Source organism: Triticum dicoccoides, chromosome 6B (genome assembly GCF_002162155.2).
Source record: "Triticum dicoccoides isolate Atlit2015 ecotype Zavitan chromosome 6B, WEW_v2.0, whole genome shotgun sequence".
Classification (NCBI taxonomy): domain Eukaryota; kingdom Viridiplantae; phylum Streptophyta; class Magnoliopsida; order Poales; family Poaceae; genus Triticum; species Triticum dicoccoides.
This window is the reverse complement of record NC_041391.1, coordinates 69085219-69103694: the sequence shown is the minus strand read 5'-3', so window position 1 is coordinate 69103694 and position 18476 is coordinate 69085219. Positions and strand designations below refer to the sequence as shown.

Here is an 18476-nt window from a genome sequence, read left to right as displayed (position 1 = left end):
GCACTAATTGAGTTAGACCTGTAAGATTGATTTGGTGGAAGTGTTCCTACTCCTCCGTAGATGAGCCGCAGGTATATATTGATCGAGGGCAGGAATAACCCATGTCGTGGTTTACAAGGAATCTGCCGGTCGCTAGGATACGGTGGGACAAGAGATAGAAGGTTACAAGGGAGAGAAGAGATAAGTAGTTAAGATTACAATCAAATATCTCTAAGTCTAACACCCTCCCTTAATCTGAACTACCTATCCTAGATTAAGATTGTTCTTGAATGCTTTAAATGGCTTGTACGGTAGAGCTTTAGTGAATCCATCAGCTACTTGATCTTTGGAAGGAATAAAACGTATCCCCAACTTCTTCTCTGCAACTCTTTCTCGTACAAAATGAAAGTCTATCTCAGTGTGCTTGGTTCTGGCATGGAAGACAGGATTGGCACTTAAATAAGTAGCACCCAAATTATCACACCATAAACACGAAGTACGATGTTGCTTTACACCCAATTCCTCAAGCAAAGACTCAAGCCAAATGATTTCTGCAGTAGCATTTGCTAATGATTTGTACTCAGCTTCAGTACTTGCCCTTGACACTTGCTTGTTTCCTGGCACTCCATGAAATAAGGTTAGAACCAAAGAAAACAACAAAGCCTCCTGTAGATTTTCTATCATCACTGCAGGCTGCCCAATCTGCATCAGAGAAAGCACTAACAAGTGTAGAATTGGAACGTTTGAAATATAGTCCCAAATCTACAGTATGCTTAACATACTGTATGATCCTTTTGACAGTTGTCCAATGAGCAGAAGTAGGAGCATGCAAGTATTGACATACTTTGTTAACAAAAAATGAAATATCTGGTCGTGTCAAGGTTAAGTATTGCAAGGCTCAAACATCACTTTTGTATCTAGTGCTTTCCTTCTCATTAAGTGGCTCCCCTTTATATGCTGACAATTGTTCTGATGAGGATAGTGGTATGGGTGAAGGCTTGCAGTCCTTCATTCCCATCCGAGCCAAGAGTTTAGTGGCATCTTTTTCCTGTTTCAACACTATACCATCCTGAACCTTCTTCACTTCAATGCCTAAGAAGAAACTCAAATCACCAAGATCCTTTAAGGCAAATTCTAAGCTTAGATCATGCAAGAGAGCATCAGTAGCATTCTGAGAAGAACTTGCAACTATAATATCATCAACATATATGAGCACAAAAATAACAGTATTTGCCTTATTGTATATGAAGAGAGATGTGTCAGCCTTTGATGCAGTAAAGCCAAGACGTTTCAACTGCATACTTAACCTGGAGTACCATGCTCTAGGTGCTTGTTTCAAACCATAGAGAACCTTGTCAAGCTTGCATACATAATGGGGTTTTTGTTTGTTTTCATAACCTGGTGGTTGCCTCATGTAGACCTCCTCTTCCAGAACACCATGCAAAAACGCGTTCTGTACATCTACCTATCTTAAGCTTCATCCCCTAGACACAACAATAGCTAGCACAAGTCTTATGGTTGCAGATTTTACCACAGGACTAAATATATCCTTATAATCAATACCATAACGCTGCTTAAAACCTTTAGCAACAAGACATACTTTATAACTGTCAATGGAGCCATCTGCCTTTTTCTTGATCCTATACACCCACTTACAATCAATGATATTTTTACCTTTCCGGTTTGGTACTAAATGCCATGTTTTGTTTTTCATCAAGGTTGTATGCTCCTCATCCATATCCTTTTTCCACTTTTGATCTCCAAGTGCATCATCTAGTTTTGTTGGCTCTCCTGAAATGCACAACATACCATACGATATAGTGCCATCAGTTCTTATTTTTGGGTTCTTAATACCTTTTTGTAGCCGAGTTGTAACTCTGGATGTGGCTGGCTGTTGCTGTACACGCGGGCGCACGGACTCGTTGGTTGCAAAGAATCCCGGAGAAGTGCCAAGTGTTTCCACATCAGATCCGGTGGCCGCAGGTGTGGCCTGTTCGTCCACGGCCGCACCATCTGTTGCCACAGCCGATCCCTCACCAACCGCGCCAGGTGGGCCTGTTGGCCGCATGCGCGCGCCGCGCCTCGCAGTGATTGGATGCATGCGCGGGCCAGTCAAGGAAGATTCTCCGCGTGGGGACGTGGCAGTCGCGGAGCGGCTCGCCTGAGCCTGTTTCTCCAGGCCGGCCGGCTCGCGATCCGGAGAGGATGTCCGCGCCTGATCCGAGGGAGATTGACGCGCGGGGGTGGCAGGCGCCGCCAAATCGTCCTCGAACGCTGCGTCAGCTTTGTCTTCTTCTTCTACATGAAATATAGCTCCGTTTTGGACGGGACTTTGATCGTTTTGAACTTCGTTTTCTTCAGGTACCTGCACACACAGAAGACAAGAACTGGTTCTAGCAGGAATATTATCATCATGTTGGATGGTGCAATTGTTTCCCCCGTGATCAAAAGCTCGAAGTGTAGATGGAAGAAGAAGAATCTCTTGACGGAGAAGGGCGTCGGCATTAGGATGAAGATACTCGAAAGGAAAAACTGATTCATCGAACACAACATCTCGAGATATATAAACTCTGGCAGGAACATCTAAACACTTGACTCCTTTGTGCATAGGACTATAGCCCAAAAACACACATTTTTTGAACGAAATGCAAGTTTGCGTGTGTTATATGATCTTAGGTTCGGCCAACATGCGCAACCAAAGACTCGTAGAGATTTTAAGTCTGGTTTTATTCCAAACAGACGTGTGATGGGACTTTCGAATTTGATGACTTTACTTGGTCGATATTTATGAGATATGTGGAGGTGAGAAAGGCTTCATCCCAGAATTTTAGAGGCATGGAAGCATTGGCTAGCAGTGCTAGTCCTACTTCAAGAACATGGCGATGTTTGCGTTCAGCCGACCCGTTTTGCTGGTGAGCATGGGGACAAGAAACATGGTGAGAGATTCCAATTTTTTTGGAAAAAGGAATTTAGTTTCTCATACTCGCCACCCCAGTCGGTTTGCATAGTAAGAATTTTTTAGTTTAGTTGACGTTCAATGAGGTTTTGGAAGTTGGTAAAAACTTGGAAAACATCAGATCGTTTCTTTAGCAAATAGATCCAGGTGAACTCGCTATAATCATCGATGAAACTAACATAACAAGAAAATCTACCAACTGATGTGGGAACTGGTCCCCATACATCTAAAAAAATAAGCTGAAATGGAGCAGTGGATACACTTGTTGATATGGGATAGGGTAACTGATGACTCTTAGCTTGCTGGCAAGCATCACAAATTGACTCAACACTAGACTCATAAGGAAGATTATTCTTGCTAAGGACGTGCTGAACTATAACTGAAGAGGGATGACCTAGAAGACTATGCCACTTTGCCGAGGAAGGTTTGGTGACACTCCACACTTGTTTATTCGACCATGATGAAGATGAATATGATATGAGTGGATGTAGGCCTCTCTCACACTTTACTCTAAGGATGACTCTCCTCATTGCCAAGTCATTGATCACAAAAGAGTGAGGATAAAATATTATGAGAACATTGTTGTCAAGGGCAAAATGATGAACAGAAACAAGATTCTTGGAAGCATGCGGAACATGTAAGACATTGTTAAGATGTAAATCTTTTACGGGGGTTTTAACAATTGATTTTCCAACATGAGTAATGTCCATACCAGTTCCACTTGTCGTGTGTATCTGATCACCGTCGTGGTACCTTTCCCATATTGTCAGCTTGTCGAGCTCCCCCGTGATATGCTCAGTGGCGCCGAAGTCTGCATACCAATTGGTGTCGATGCCGTAGTTGTTGGTGATGAGGTTGGCTGCTTTCTTCTCTTCATGATCATCATCGTACCGATGCCAGCAAGCTCTCGCGCTGCCAGCATGGAACTTGTAGCAGATTTGGCACTCGGGATAGTCACCTTCTTGCTGTTGTTATTGTTGTGGTTGAGGGTGAAAATGTTGCTGGTGACCGCCGCTGCCACCACCGCGACCAGGGGAAGGAGAGGAGCGGTTCCCTCGACCGCATCCTCCTCTGTTGCTTCGGCCACGGCCTCCCCTGCCACGGGACTGCCCGCGCCCTCTATAGACGGCGTTGGTAGAGGCGCGGAACCCTGCTGGACCGTCCCCCAACATCTCCTTCCGCTGATCAAACGCAGCGATCTGCGCGAAGAGGTCGTCGATGGTGATGGAGTTCTTGATGGCGTCGACCGCTGCCACGATGGGATCATAGTCCCGATCAAGCCCAGCAAGGATGTAGTCCACCATCTTCGGATCCGTTACCGGACGCCCAGCCGCAGCTAGCTTGTCCCCGAGGTTTTTCATCTTGGTGATGAAGGCGTTGCTTGATATATTTGCCTTTCTTGGTGTTGGAGATGGCCGTCCGCAGATTTGTTATGCAGGATAGTGACTGCACAGCGAATAGAGTGGTAAGAGCAGTCCATAGATCGAAGGTGATGTTGGAAATATGCCCTAGAGGCAATAATAAATTAGTTATTATTATTATATTTCCTTGTTCATGATAATCGTTTATTATCCAAGCTATAATTGTATTGATAGGAAACTCAGATACATGTGTGGATACATTGACAACACCATGTCCCTAGTAAGCCTCTAGTTGACTAGCTCATTGATCAATAGATGGTTACGGTTTCTTGACCATGGACATTGGATGTCGTTGATAACGGGATCACATCATTAGGAGAATGATGTGATGGACAAGACCCAATCCTAAGCCTAGCACAAAGATCGTAGTTCGTATGCTAAAGCTTTTCTAATGTCAAGTATCATTTCCTTAGACCATGAGATTGTGCAACTCCCGGATACCGTAGGAATGCTTTGGGTGCATCAAACATCCCAACGTAACTGGGTGGCCATAAAGGTGCACTACATGTATCTCCGAAAGTGTCTGTTGGGTTGGCACGAATCGAGATTGGGATTTGTCACTCCGGTTGACGGAGAGGTATCTCTGGGCCCACTCGGTAGGACATCATCATAATGTGCACAATGTGACCAAGGGGTTGATCACGGGATGATGTGTTACAAAACGAGTAAAGAGACTTGCCGGTAACGAGATTGAACAAGGTATCGGCATACCGACGATCGAATCTCGGGCAAGTACAATATCGCTAGACAAAGGGAATTGTATACGGGATTGATTGAGTCCTTGACATCGTGGTTCATCCGATGATATCATCATGGAACATGTGGGAGCCAACATGGGTATCCAGATCCTGATGTTGGTTATTGACCGGAGAACGTCTCGGTCATGTCTGCATGGTTCCCGAAACCGTAGGGTCTACACACTTAAGGTTCGATGACGCTAGGGTTATAAAGGAAGTTTGTATGTGGTTACCGAATGTTGTTCGGAGTCCCGGATGAGATCCCGAACGTCACGAGGAGTTCCGGAATGGTCCGGAGGTAAAGATTTATATATGGGAAGTCCTGTTTTGGTCACCGGAAAAGTTTCGGGTTTTTTCGGTAACGTACCGGGATCACCGGGAGGGTCCCAGGGGTCCACCAAGTGGGGCCACCATCCCCGGAGGGCTGTATGGGCCAAGTGTGGAAGGGGACCAGCCCCAGGTGGGCTGGTGCGCCCCCCCTCCCCCCCCCCCACAAGGGCCCAAGGCGCCTAGGGTTTGGGGAGGGGGCTCCTCCACCTTACTTGGCGGGCAAGTTTCCCCTCTCCCCCCCCTTGGCCGCCCCCCTAGATGGGATCTAGGGCTGGCCGCCGCCCCTAGGGGTGGAAGCCTAGGTGGGGGCGCAGCCCCCTCTCCCCCTATATATAGTGGAGGCAAAGGGGCAGCCCAACACACGAAGTTCTTCTCCTGTTGGCGCAGCCCTACCTCTCTTTCTCCTCATATCTCGCGGTGCTTGGTGAAGCCCTGCAGGATTGCCACGCTCCTCCACCACCACTACGCCGTTGTGCTGCTGCTGGACGGAGTCTTCCTCAACCTCTCCCTCTCTCCTTGCTGGATCAAGGCATGGGAGACGTCACCGGGCTGCACGTGTGTTGAGCGCGGAGGTGTCGTCCGTTCGGCACTAGGATCTCCGGTGATTTGGATCACGACGTGTACGACTCCTTCAACCCCGTTCTCTTGAACGCTTCCGCTTAGCGATCTACAAGGGTATGTAGATGCACTCTCCTTCCCCTCGTTGCTGGTTTCTCCATAGATAGATCTTGGTGACACGTAGGAATTTTTTTGAATTTCTGCTACGTTCCCCAATAGTGGCATCATGAGCTAGGTCTATTGCATATATTCTATGCACGAGTAGAACACAAACTAGTTGTGGGCGTTGATTTTGTTCAATATGCTTACCGTTACTAGTCCAATCTTGATTCGGCGGCATTGTGGGATGAAGCGGCCCGGACCGACCTTACACGTACACTTACGTGAGACAGGTTCCACCGACTGACATGCACTTGTTGCATAAGGTGGCTAGCGGGTGCCAGTCTCTCCCACTTTAGTCGGATCGGATTCGATGAAAATGGGTCCTTATGAAGGGTAAATAGCAATTGGCATATCACATTGTGGCTTTTGCGTAGGTAAGAAACGTTCTTGCTAGAAACCCATAGCAGCCACGTAAAACATGCAAACAACAATTAGAGGACGTCTAACTTGCTTTTTGCAGGGTATGCTATGTGATGTGATATGGCCAAGAAGAATGTGATGAATGATATGTGATGTATGAGATTGATCATGTTCTTGTAACAGGAATCACGACTTGCATGTCGATGAGTATGACAACCGGCAGGAGCCATAGGAGTTGTCTTTATTTATTGTATGACCTGCGTGTCATTGAACAACGCCATGTAATTACTTTACTTTGTTGCTAACCGGTAGCCATAGTAGTAGAAGTAATAAGTTGGCGAGACAACTTCATGGAGACACGATGATGGAGATCATGATGATGGAGATCATGGTGTCATGCCGGTGATGATGATGATCATGGAGCCCCGAAGATGGAGATCAAAAGGAGCAAAATGATATTGGCCATATCATGTCACTATTTGATTGCATATGATGTTTATCATGTTTATACATCTTATTTGCTTAGAACGACGGTAGTAAATAAGATGATCCCTCATTAAAATTTCAAGAAAGTGTTCCCTCTAACTGTGCACCGTTGCGAAAGTTCGTCGTTTCGAAGCACCACGTGATGATCGGGTGTGATAGATTCTAACGTTCACATACAACGGGTGTAAGCCAGATTTACACACGCGAAACCCTTAGGTTAACTTGACGAGCCTAGCATGTACAGACATGGCCTCGGAACACAAAATACCGGTCGAGCATGAGTCGTATGGAGGATACGATCAACATGAAGATGTTCACCGATGATGACTAGTCCATCTCATGTGATGATCAGACACGGCCTAGTTAACTCGGATCATGTAATCACTTAGATGACTAGAGGGATGCCTATCTGAGTGGGAGTTCATAAGATGAACTCAATTATCCTGAACATAGTCAAAAGATCTTTGCAAATTATGTCGTAAGCACGCGCTTTATTTCTACTATTTAGATATGTTCCTAGAGAAAAAAAATTAGTTGAAAGTTGATAGTAGCGATTATGCGGACTAGGTCCGTAAACTGAGGATTGTCCTCGTTGCTTCATAGAAGGCTTATGTCCTTAATGCACCGCTCAGTGTGCTGAACCTCGAACGTCGTCTGCGGATGTTGCGAACATCTGACATACACGTTTTGATAACTACGTGATAGTTCAGTTAAACGGTTTAGAGTTGAGGCACCAAAGACGTTTCTCGAAACGTCGCAGAACATATGAGATGTTTCGAGGGCTGAAATTGGGATTTCAGTCTCGTGCCCACGTCAAGAGGTATAAGACCTCCGACGATTTTCTTAGCCTGCAAACTAAGGGAGAAAAGCTCAATCGTTGAGCTTGTGCTCAGATTGTCTAAGTACCACAATCACTTGAATCGAGTGGGAGTTAATCTTCCAGATGAGATAGTGATGTTTCTCCAAAGTCATTGCCACCAAGCTGCTAGAGCTTCGTGATGAACTATAACATATCAGGGATAGATATGATGATCCTTGAAATATTCGCGATGTTTGACACCGCGAAAGTAGAAATCAAGAAGGAGCATCAATTGTTGATGGTTAGTGAAACCACTAGTTTCAAGAAGGGCAAGGGCAAGAAGGGATACTTCATGAAACGGCAAATCAGCTGCTGCTCTAGTGAAGAAACCCGAGGTTGAACCCAAACCCGAGACTAAGTGCTTCTGTAATAAGGGGAACAGTCACTGAAGTAGAATTACCCTAGATACTTGGTAGATGAGAAGGCTGGCAAGGTCGATAGAAGTATATTGGATATACATTATGTTAATGTGTACTTTACTAGTACTCCTAGTAGCACCAGGGTATTAGATACCGGTTTGGTTGCTAAGTGTTAGTAACTCGAAATAAAAGCTACGGAATAAACGGAGACTAGCTAAAGGTGAGCTGATGATAAGTGTTGGAAGTGTTTCCAAGGTTGATGTGATCAAGCATCACACGCTCCCTCTACCATCGAGATTGGTGTTAAACCTAAATAATTGTTATTTGGCATTTGCATAGAGCATAGACACGATTGGATTATGTCTATCGCAATACGGTTATTCATTTAAGGAGAATAATGATTACTCTGTTTATTTGAATAATACCTTCAATGGTCTTGCACCAAAAATGAATGGTTCATTGAATCTCGATCATAGTGATACACATTTTCATGCCAAAAGATATAAGATAGTAATGATAGGACCACTTACTTGTGGCACTGCCATGTAAGTCATATTGGCATAAAACCGCATGAAGAAGCTCCATGTTGATGGATCTTTGGACTCACTCGTTTTTGAAAAGTTTGAGACATGCGAACCATGTCTATTGGTGTATACGCATGAAGAAACTCCATGCAGATGGATCGTTTGGACTCACTTGATTTTGAATCACTTGAGATATGCAAATCATACCACATGGGCAAGATGTCTGAAAAGCCTCGTTTTCAGTAAGATGGAACAAGATAGCAACTTGTTGGAAGTAACACATTTTGATGTGCGCAGTCCAATGAGTGCTGAGGCATGCAGTGAATATCGTTATGTTCTTACTTCACAAATGATTCGAGTAGATGTTGAGTATATTTACTTGATGAAACACAAGTCTGAATTATTGAATGGTTCAAGTAATTTCAGAGTGAAGTTGAAGATCATTGTGACAAGAGGATAAAATGTCTATGATATGATCATAGAGATGAGTATCTGAGTTACGAGCTTTGTCACGCAATTAAGACATTGTGGAAATTGTTTCACAATTAATACCGCCTGGAACACCATAGTGTGATGGTGTGTCTGAACATCATAGTTGCACCCTATTGGATATGGTGCATACCATGATGTCTCTTATCGAATTACCACTATCATTCATGGGTTAGGCATTAGAGACAACCGCACTCACTTTAATAGGGCACCACGTAATTCCGTTGAGACGACACCGTTTGAACTATGGTTTGGAGAAACCTAAGTTGTCGTTTCTTAAAGGTTTGGGGCTGCGACGCTTATGTGAAAAAGTTTCAGGTTGATAAGCTCGAACCCAAAGCAGATAAAATGCATCTTCATAGGACACCCAAAATAGTTGGGTATACCTCGTAATTCAGATCCGAAAGCAATAGGGATTGTTTCTTGAATCGGGTCCTTTCTTGAGGAAAGGTTTGTCTCGAGAATTGAGTGGGAGGATGGTGGAGACTTGATGTGGTTATTGAACCGTCACTTCAACAAGTGTGTAGCAGGGCACGGGAAGTTGTTCCTGTGGCGCCTACACCAATTGAAGTAGAAGCTTATGATAGTGATCATGAAGTTTTGGATCAAGTCACTACCGTACCTTGTAGGGTGACAAGGATGCGTACCGCTTCAGAGTGGTACAGTAATCCTGTCTTGAAGGTCATGTTGCTAGACAAAAATGAACCTACGAGCTATGGAGAAGCGATGGTGGGCCCAAATTCCGACAAATGGTTAGAAGCCATGAAATCCGAGATAGGATCCATGTATCAGAACAAAGCATGGACTTTGGTGGACTTGCCCAATGATCGGCAAGCCATTGAGATAAATGGATCTTTAAGAAGAAGACGGACGTGGACGGTAATGTCACCGTCTATGAAGCTCGACTTGTGGCGAAGAGTTTTTCACAAGTTCAAGGAGTTGACTACGATGAGATTTTCTCATCCGTAGCGATGCTTAAGTCTGTCGGAATCATGTTAGCATTAGCTGCATTTATGAAATCTGGTAGATGGATGTTAAAACGAGTTTCCTTACCAGTTTTCGTAAGGAAAGGTTGTATGTGATACAATCAGAAAGGTTTTGTCAATCCAAAGGATGCTAAAAGGTATGCTAGCTTCAGCAATCCTTCTAAGGACTGGAGTAAGCATCTCGGAGTTGAAATATGCACTTTGATAAGATGATCAAAGATTTTGGATTTATACAAAGTTTATGAGAAACTTGTATTTCCAAAGAAGTGAGTGGGAACACTATAGAATTTCTGATGAGTATATGTTGTTGACATATTGTTGATCAAAAATGATGTAGAATTTCTGGAAAGCATATAGGGTTATTTGAAAAGTGTTTTTCAAGGGAAAACCTGGATTAAGCTGCTTGAACATTGAGCATCAAGATCTATGAGGACAGATCAAAAACCGCTCAATGGTACTTTCAAATGAGCACATACCTTAACATGATCTTGAAGGTGTTCAAGATGGATCAATCAAAGAAGGAGTTCTTGCCTGAGTAGTAAGGTATGAAGTTAAGAGTTAAAGCTTGACCCCGGCAGAAGAGAGAGAAAGGACGAAGGTCGTTCCCTATACTTCAGATGTAGGCTCTATAGTATGCTATGCTGTGTACCGCACCGGAAGTGTGCCTTGCCATGAGTCAGTCAAGGGGTACAAGAATGATCCAGGAACGATCATTGGACAGCGGTCAAAATTATCCTTAGAGGAATAAGGAAATGTTTCCCGATTATGGAGGTGATAAAGAGTTCGGCATAAAGGGTTACGTTGATGCAAGCTTTAACACCTATCCGAATGACTCTGAGTAGCAAACCGGATACGTATAGTGGAGCAACCATTTGGAATAGCTCCAAGTGGAGCGTGAAAGCAGCATTTACAATATGACATAGAGATTTGCAAAATACATACGGATCTGAATGTTGCAGACCCGTTGACTAAAACCTCTCTCACAAGCAAAACATGATCAAACCCCAGAACTCATTGAGTCTTATGATGATGTGAACTAGTTTAATGACACTAGTAAACTCTTTGGATGTTGGTCACATGGCGATGTGACGTGTTAGTGTTAATCACATGGCGATGTGAACTGGATTATTGACTCTAGAGCAAGTGGGAGACTATTGGAAATATGCCCTAGAGGCAATAATAAATTAGTTATTATTATTATATTTCCTTGTTCATGATAATCGTTTATTATCCATGCTATAATTGTATTGATAGGAAACTCAGATACATGTGTGGATACATAGACAACACCATGTTCCTAGTAAGCCTCTAGTTGACTAGCTCGTTGATCAATAGATGGTTACGGTTTCCTAACCATGGACATTGGATGTCGTTGATAACGGGATCACATCATTAGGAGAATGATGTGATGGACAAGACCCAATCCTAAGCCTAGCACAAAGATCGTAGTTCGTATGCTAAAGCTTTTCTAATGTCAAGTATCATTTCCTTAGACCATGAGATTATGCAACTCCCGGATACCGTAGGAATGCTTTGGGTGCACCAAACGTCACAACGTAACTGGGTGGCTATAAAGGTGCACTACGGGTATCTCCGAAAGTGTCTGTTGGGTTGGCACGAATTGAGACTGGGATTTGTCACTCCGGTTGACGGAGAGGTATCTCTGGGACCACTCGGTAGGACATCATCATAATGTGCATAATGTGACCAAGGGGTTGATCACGGGATGATGTGTTACGGAACGAGTAAAGAGACTTGCCGGTAACGAGATTGAACAAGGTATCGGCATACCGACGATCAAATCTCGGGCAAGTACAATATCGCTAGACAAAGGGAATTGTATACGGGATTGATTGAGTCCTTGACATCGTGGTTCATCCTATGAGATCATCGTGGAACATGTGGGAGCCAACATGGGTATCCAGATCCCGCTGTTGGTTATTGATCGGAGAACGTCTCGGTCATGTCTGCATGGTTCCCGAACCCGTAGGGTCTACACACTTAAGGTTTGATGACGCTAGGGTTATAAAGGAAGTTTGTATGTGGTTACCGAATGTTGTTCGGAGTCTCGGATGAGATCCCGGACATCACGAGGAGTTCTGGAATGGTCCGGAGGTAAAGATTTATATATGGGAAGTCCTGTTTCGGTCACCGGAAAAGTTTCAGGTTTTTTCGGTAACGTACCGGGACCATCGGGAGGGTCCCGGGGGTCCACCAAGTGGGGCCACCATCCCCGGAGGGCTGTATGGGCCAAGTGTGGGAGGGGACTAGCCCCAGGTGGGCTGGTGCGCCCCCCCCCCCCACAAGGGCCCAAGGCGCCTAGGGTTTGGGGAGGGGGCTCCTCCACCTTACTTGGGGGGCAAGTTTCCCCTCTCCCCCCCTTGGCCGCCCCCCTAGATGGGATCTAGGGCTGGCCGCCGCCCCTAGGGGTGGAAACCTAGGTGGGGGCGCAGCCCCCTCTCCCCCTATATATAGTGGAGGCAAAGGGGCAGCCCAACACACGAAGTTTTTCTCGTGTTGGCGCAGCCCTACCTCTCTTTCTCCTCATATCTCGCGGTGCTTGGTGAAGCCCTACAGGATTGCCACGCTCCTCCACCACCACCACGCCGTTGTGCTGCTGCTGGATGGAGTCTTCCTCAACCTCTCCCTCTCTCCTTGCTGGATCGAGGCATGGGAGACGTCACCGGGCTGCACGTGTGTTGAACGCGGAGGTGCTATTCGTTCGGCACTAGGATCTCCGGTGATTTGGATCACGACGTGTACGACTCCTTCAACCTCGTTCTCTTGAACGCTTCCGCTTAGCGATCTACAAGGGTATGTAGATGCACTCTTCTTCCCCTCGTTGTTGGTTTCTCCATAGATAGATCTTGGTGACACGTAGGAAATTTTTTGAATTTCTGCTACGTTCCCCAACAGTCCTTACCGATGACCTGCTCAAGAATTTCCTGAGTGAGAGAATTCAGCAGGTACCTCAGAACCTGTTGATCCTTCGACAACCACGGGCCATATAGAGGATTGGGCTCTATGGCCGCGGTTTTGTCCGCCTTGGTGACTTCTGTTGTCTTCGGCGGTGCGGCGTCGCTGCCGTCGAGGATACCGGTCACTTGCGTGCCTCGCTATGCCGGCATGACCCGCGCCTTCCATAGGAGGTAGTCCCCCCTTGCGAGCTTCTCTATTGGTGGAGCACCTAGGTTGAGGCCGATGGCGCTCGAGCTCGTAGACATGGCGATGGAAGGGTGTTAGGGTTTTGGTTTCGGTAGATGATAGGAAGAGAGTTGGCTTTGATACCATGTAAGATTGATTTGGTGGAAGTGTTCCTACTCCTCCATAGAGGAGCCGCAGGTATATATTGATCGAGGGCAGTAATAACCCCTGCCGTAGTTTACAAGGAATCTGCCGGTCGCTAGGATACGGCAGGATAAGAGATAGGAGGTTACAAGGGAGAGGAAGAGATAAGTAGTTAAGATTACAATCAAATATCTCTAAGTCTAACAAGACCTCCCTCTTTACTTGTCTGCATTATCATTATTTTGACGGTGAAAAGCAGGTGCTCTTCCCATTTTATACAGATAGGAAAAAGGAGAAAAGAAATATTCAAGTGTTATTTACAAACCTAGCCACGGAATTTTTTGCATAGCGCAAGGGCGGGCTGCACAGCCCGCCGCTACGGCCAAACGCACTTGATTTAAGTCCTATGACAAATTTGGCCACATCTAGCACAGCACGCGAAACATCCTTGAATATACGCGCATTGCGCTTCTTCCAAACATTCCAAAGCACAAAGATAGTCGTGTGACCAAACCTCCTGCAAGCAACCGCATCACACCCCAGGGTTCGAGATTTCCACCAATCCTCGAGAGAGCAGACTTGTGTGCACCATGGAATGTTAGTCTATCAGACAGACAAGTGATTGTTTTGTTCCTCGTTTGTTTGGGCTAATTAAACATTTCAGTTCACCTTCATGCCTTTTAAGCTAGCGAAGAAGGTCCCATAAACTGCGGGAGTGAATTGAGGTGAGTTCAGCCGCTAAAAGAGAGTTGATGCTCTGTTAGAGCATTATGCAATATTGCAGGGGGATATTATTATTGATTATTCTCTAGGAGGAAATCCCCAGCGAACTCCCTCATAGCCACAGGATCAAGATCCGACGTGGTAGTTTTCAGACGAAAATGCACTAAAATAAACGAAATGTCATGCTTTTTGTAAAAAAAAAATAAGTCATCCCCACACACTAAAACTGCAGCCGCGCCGTTCGTAAATCTAAATGCCATCCTGACCAACGAATGGCCCTGGCTATTGCAGTCCTATTGCACTGGAGGCAGATATATATTATGCCTTCTCGCTCTTTTTTTAATTATCAAAACAAAATTGTATTAAAGTTGCATCAATTAATTTGGATAGGAGTACTTTTTTTATCTCCTGCAAAAAAATAACTCTACCTTTCTCATGCAAAAGCAAAAACAACCTTTTTTTGTACGATAGTAGAAACAGCTTGGCCTTGTCTTGCTCCCGATTGTGTGCATCGAATGATACCTAATCATATCCGCAAAAGTGATGTTTAATCATGATGACAAGGCCATGAATATTACTCCCTCCTATTGGAACTAAAACCAGAACACTTATTTCTTGATGGGAGGGAGTCGTAGTTACGGTAATATATCATTAACGGCAAGAACTACTAAAGCGAAGACGATGATGCCCTATCGTGTCCTAGTCAGCTAAACGGACACTGCTAGAGTTGCAGGTGAGATGAATTTGACAGCTCAAGGTCACAAGAACACGACGGTTCTAGTGCATCCACGTTCCCCGGTTATGCAAGCATGAATATGATAGATATGCTTCCACGTCGAACATATACACTCGTTAAAAAGAGTAATCTCGCACGCTTTCTATCTCCAACCCATAATAAGATCATATATAAAAAGATCAAGACGTGCCATATGCCGTCAGCAGCAAGGAATAATCTTGTTTTCAGCTGACATCGTGCTTGGACATATCAGAAGTGTCCACCGGTGGCATGCTGGCAAAACCGCATCTGCAGTTCTGCACACCATGCCGCAATGCCAGCCTACTTCTTTGACATTAATTAATTTCCTGGACATCGCATCACACGTTGACATTAGAGCAAAAGCAAAGTCAGCAGATATGTGTGTATCACATGCTTAAGAAGGCTGTGGATAGGATATTAGGTTGTCTCGAGAAGTGGCTTACTTATGATGCCTTCATCAGGCAGAATTGGAAAAAGTGAGAGCCGTTCCGTATCTTCTTACTCGAAAGTCCACCATCACAACAGCTCAGAAGTGAAGATCATGATGGTTACACCAGATTAAGTCATGATCGATACAGAATACATGATTGTAGGCATCGACCAAATTCTTCAAGTCCAATCCTTCACTGTAAAAGTACAGCCACGATAATACAAGTATATCGACCAAAAGTCTAAGGTGGAAATACATTACTTTTTAGAAAAGAAGGTGGGAATACATATGTCCCGCGCATCCGCTAACGCTTCTCCGGCGGCACGGCTATTGAAAGATCCTTAGTCACGATGTTGATTGGAGCACCACTTCATGTTCGGGGTGAGAACTCTTGTTTTGACCAGTGACTGTACAAAAAATGGACTTGTGGAATTATCACTTAATAATATTATTCTGTATTTAGTTTTGATGTCCACACCATGTGAAGCACAATTCGGACAAATTAGGATGCTCGGCCTCGTTGTCATTTAATTTTGTATGTTTCGTCTTATAAAAAGTCGGATAGGGGAGAAATCCTCCCCGCACTGAAAACCCATGTCCACGCTGAGAAGATAGGGGGAGGGGAGCAAAGAAGTGCCACGTGTTATGCTGGAAGAGCTCCCCGAGTGACCGTTGTGCCCTCTTTCTAGGAAAAACAGAAAATGTTTCCATTGCAAAAATGTTCTGGACGCACTGGACTTGTTACATGAAAGCATCTCAGGATAAATAAAATGTATACATTGTATAACTATGATCAAAATGTATGCAGAAACATAATATTGTGGCGGTTTGCCTTATTTCCATATTTTGGGCAACTGGTCTACAGACATGAAGAGGTTGTCCCTTCAACAGATTAGACCTGGATTACCATAGCGTCAGTTATAAAATGTAGCTTGCATCATCACATCACTGATGTAAAAGATTACGAATCTTAAGGCAAAGGCATGCAGTCAGCGATGTGTAGAAGCAAATCCGTGCTAATATTTCTTTTGCTTTGATTCACCCATGCATGTCCGGACCCAGATTAAGAAGCCTTCCCAGCATCCAAACTAGCACTGAAACAGGAGTATTTATGTAAGGTGTAGTTCAACAAACAGGAACTGCTTCCCAATTCCCAGGTAGAAATGCTGATGTGATTCGACACTCATTACTCAGAACCATGTTCTCAAAATGCCGAGCTCGTAACCAGATGGAAACTCCACACACGCACGCACAATGTGGCATCATGGAGGAACACGAGCAAAATACAAGACGCAAGATAACCAAACGCATGCACGCACACTCGCGCACACAGCAAATGCAAGCAGGATCAGTTCACAGACGAGCTTGCCAAACATGCTTGCTTTGAAAGCAGTAAACTAAAGGAACGACAGGTTAAGTACTAATGAATCGGAGCAGGTCAATGTTCCCTTCAATCTTCAACTGGCAGAGCACAGAAATTGTCAAATTAAGCAATTAATTCCTACAAATGGACCTCACAGCTGACCGGTGCATGCTACATAGAGAGTCAATCTGTTCGTCGAACATAGAAAATAGTAGAGCCTACAGCCAAAACCCATTTCTTCATTTCAGTCACCAGAATGTAACCTGCGGAGCAAACAATATCATCAGTCAAAAAAATTTGCACCATTCTTGCATGAAAATCCATTGCAGTTACTCTCATAATTTTGTACGACACAAAACAGTAAACATTATCTCCACCATTGTGGAAATTGTGTCAAAAAGCTTCAAAGGCGAATGATTCGTTAGACAAAACCAACACTTGAAACAGAGAATAACATTAGGAAATTTGCAGTGTAGTGGCACACCTTCAACTTCTAATATTAGAAGTATTTGGCTATATTGATCTGAGACCTAGTCCGAGTGGAGGCTAAAAGAGTGGGCATATGAGGGGCTGAATGGAGTAAGAAAGCAGAAACGTCCGATTTTTAGCTTGCAGGCATACTTGCATAGACAGGACAACATGCAAGTTACAGTTTGACTTGATAGGCCCTTAACCACATACAAAAGTTGACATCGACGTAGCAATTAGTAAAAGTAAAAAAAATAATCCCCAAAGCACAGTGAAGCATATGCATAAATAGGGAATGGGGAAGGGTTCTAGTTCATTAGCTACTACCATCTCTGAGAAGGGCACAAGCATATGCATAAATAGGGAATTTATCAGTCATTGCATGGGCTAAAGGGAGAAGAACCCGACACTACCAGAAGAACTGGGGGAGTACTTACAATTACAAGGAGGTGAAATGAAAGCAAGGCAGCTGGACGGAACTGAAAAGGCAAGTGAAAGAGCACATCCAGTAGAGAGGGGTTAAATGTAAGTAAGTATAACTGAAGGCAGGTGCAGGCAAGAGGAAGAGAACAGAGAGCTGCCGAGGAAGGATGAGGAAACAAGGCTTGGAGAGAAGATTCAAGATGCAGTGCAAAGCATAGGAGGTGACCAGGTGGGCAACAGCTATGCTAAGCAAACAGTTGTAGAGACCTCTCTTGCAATTTGGTATTTGAAATAGCAGTACACAGGAAATCGGTACTTTTTTTAAGGAACAGTTTCGATTCCTCAACAAGTCAACATACATGCAGAAGATAGGATTACCTGCTCTGCCAGTACATCACAACAGCATATTTAACCAGACAATCATCCTTTTTATTGTGCATAACATCAGATGCATCATGTCTACCACCAACGCCTGTTACTGCAAGCATAAGAAGTTAAATAACCAATGTCATTCCAACAAAAGGCCAAACAGATATGAGGAGGCATCAAGGAGATATTTAGATAAACTCATAGCTGTAGCTTGAAAAAGAAGCACAGTTTTGATACAGCATTAGGAGAAGTGACGTGACTATTCAGATTTAGGTTATTCACGGATAAATTAAGCCTCAAAAATTAAATAAACAAATTTATCAGTTTTCCCAGTACAAATGGAATTGTCACTCGCAACAGACTCTTCTAAGTAGAAAGACCTAACAGTAAACAATTATTTGAATTTTTCATTATTGATTTAAGATTATTGCAAGGCTACCAGACATAAT

General features: G+C 44.3%; 1 pseudogene; it reads right to left on the bottom strand.

Annotated features, from left to right (window-relative positions):
• Positions 1-16815: 16815 nt before the first annotated feature.
• LOC119321740 overlaps positions 16816-18476 on the bottom strand; it is a 4045-nt pseudogene continuing 2384 nt past the window's right edge.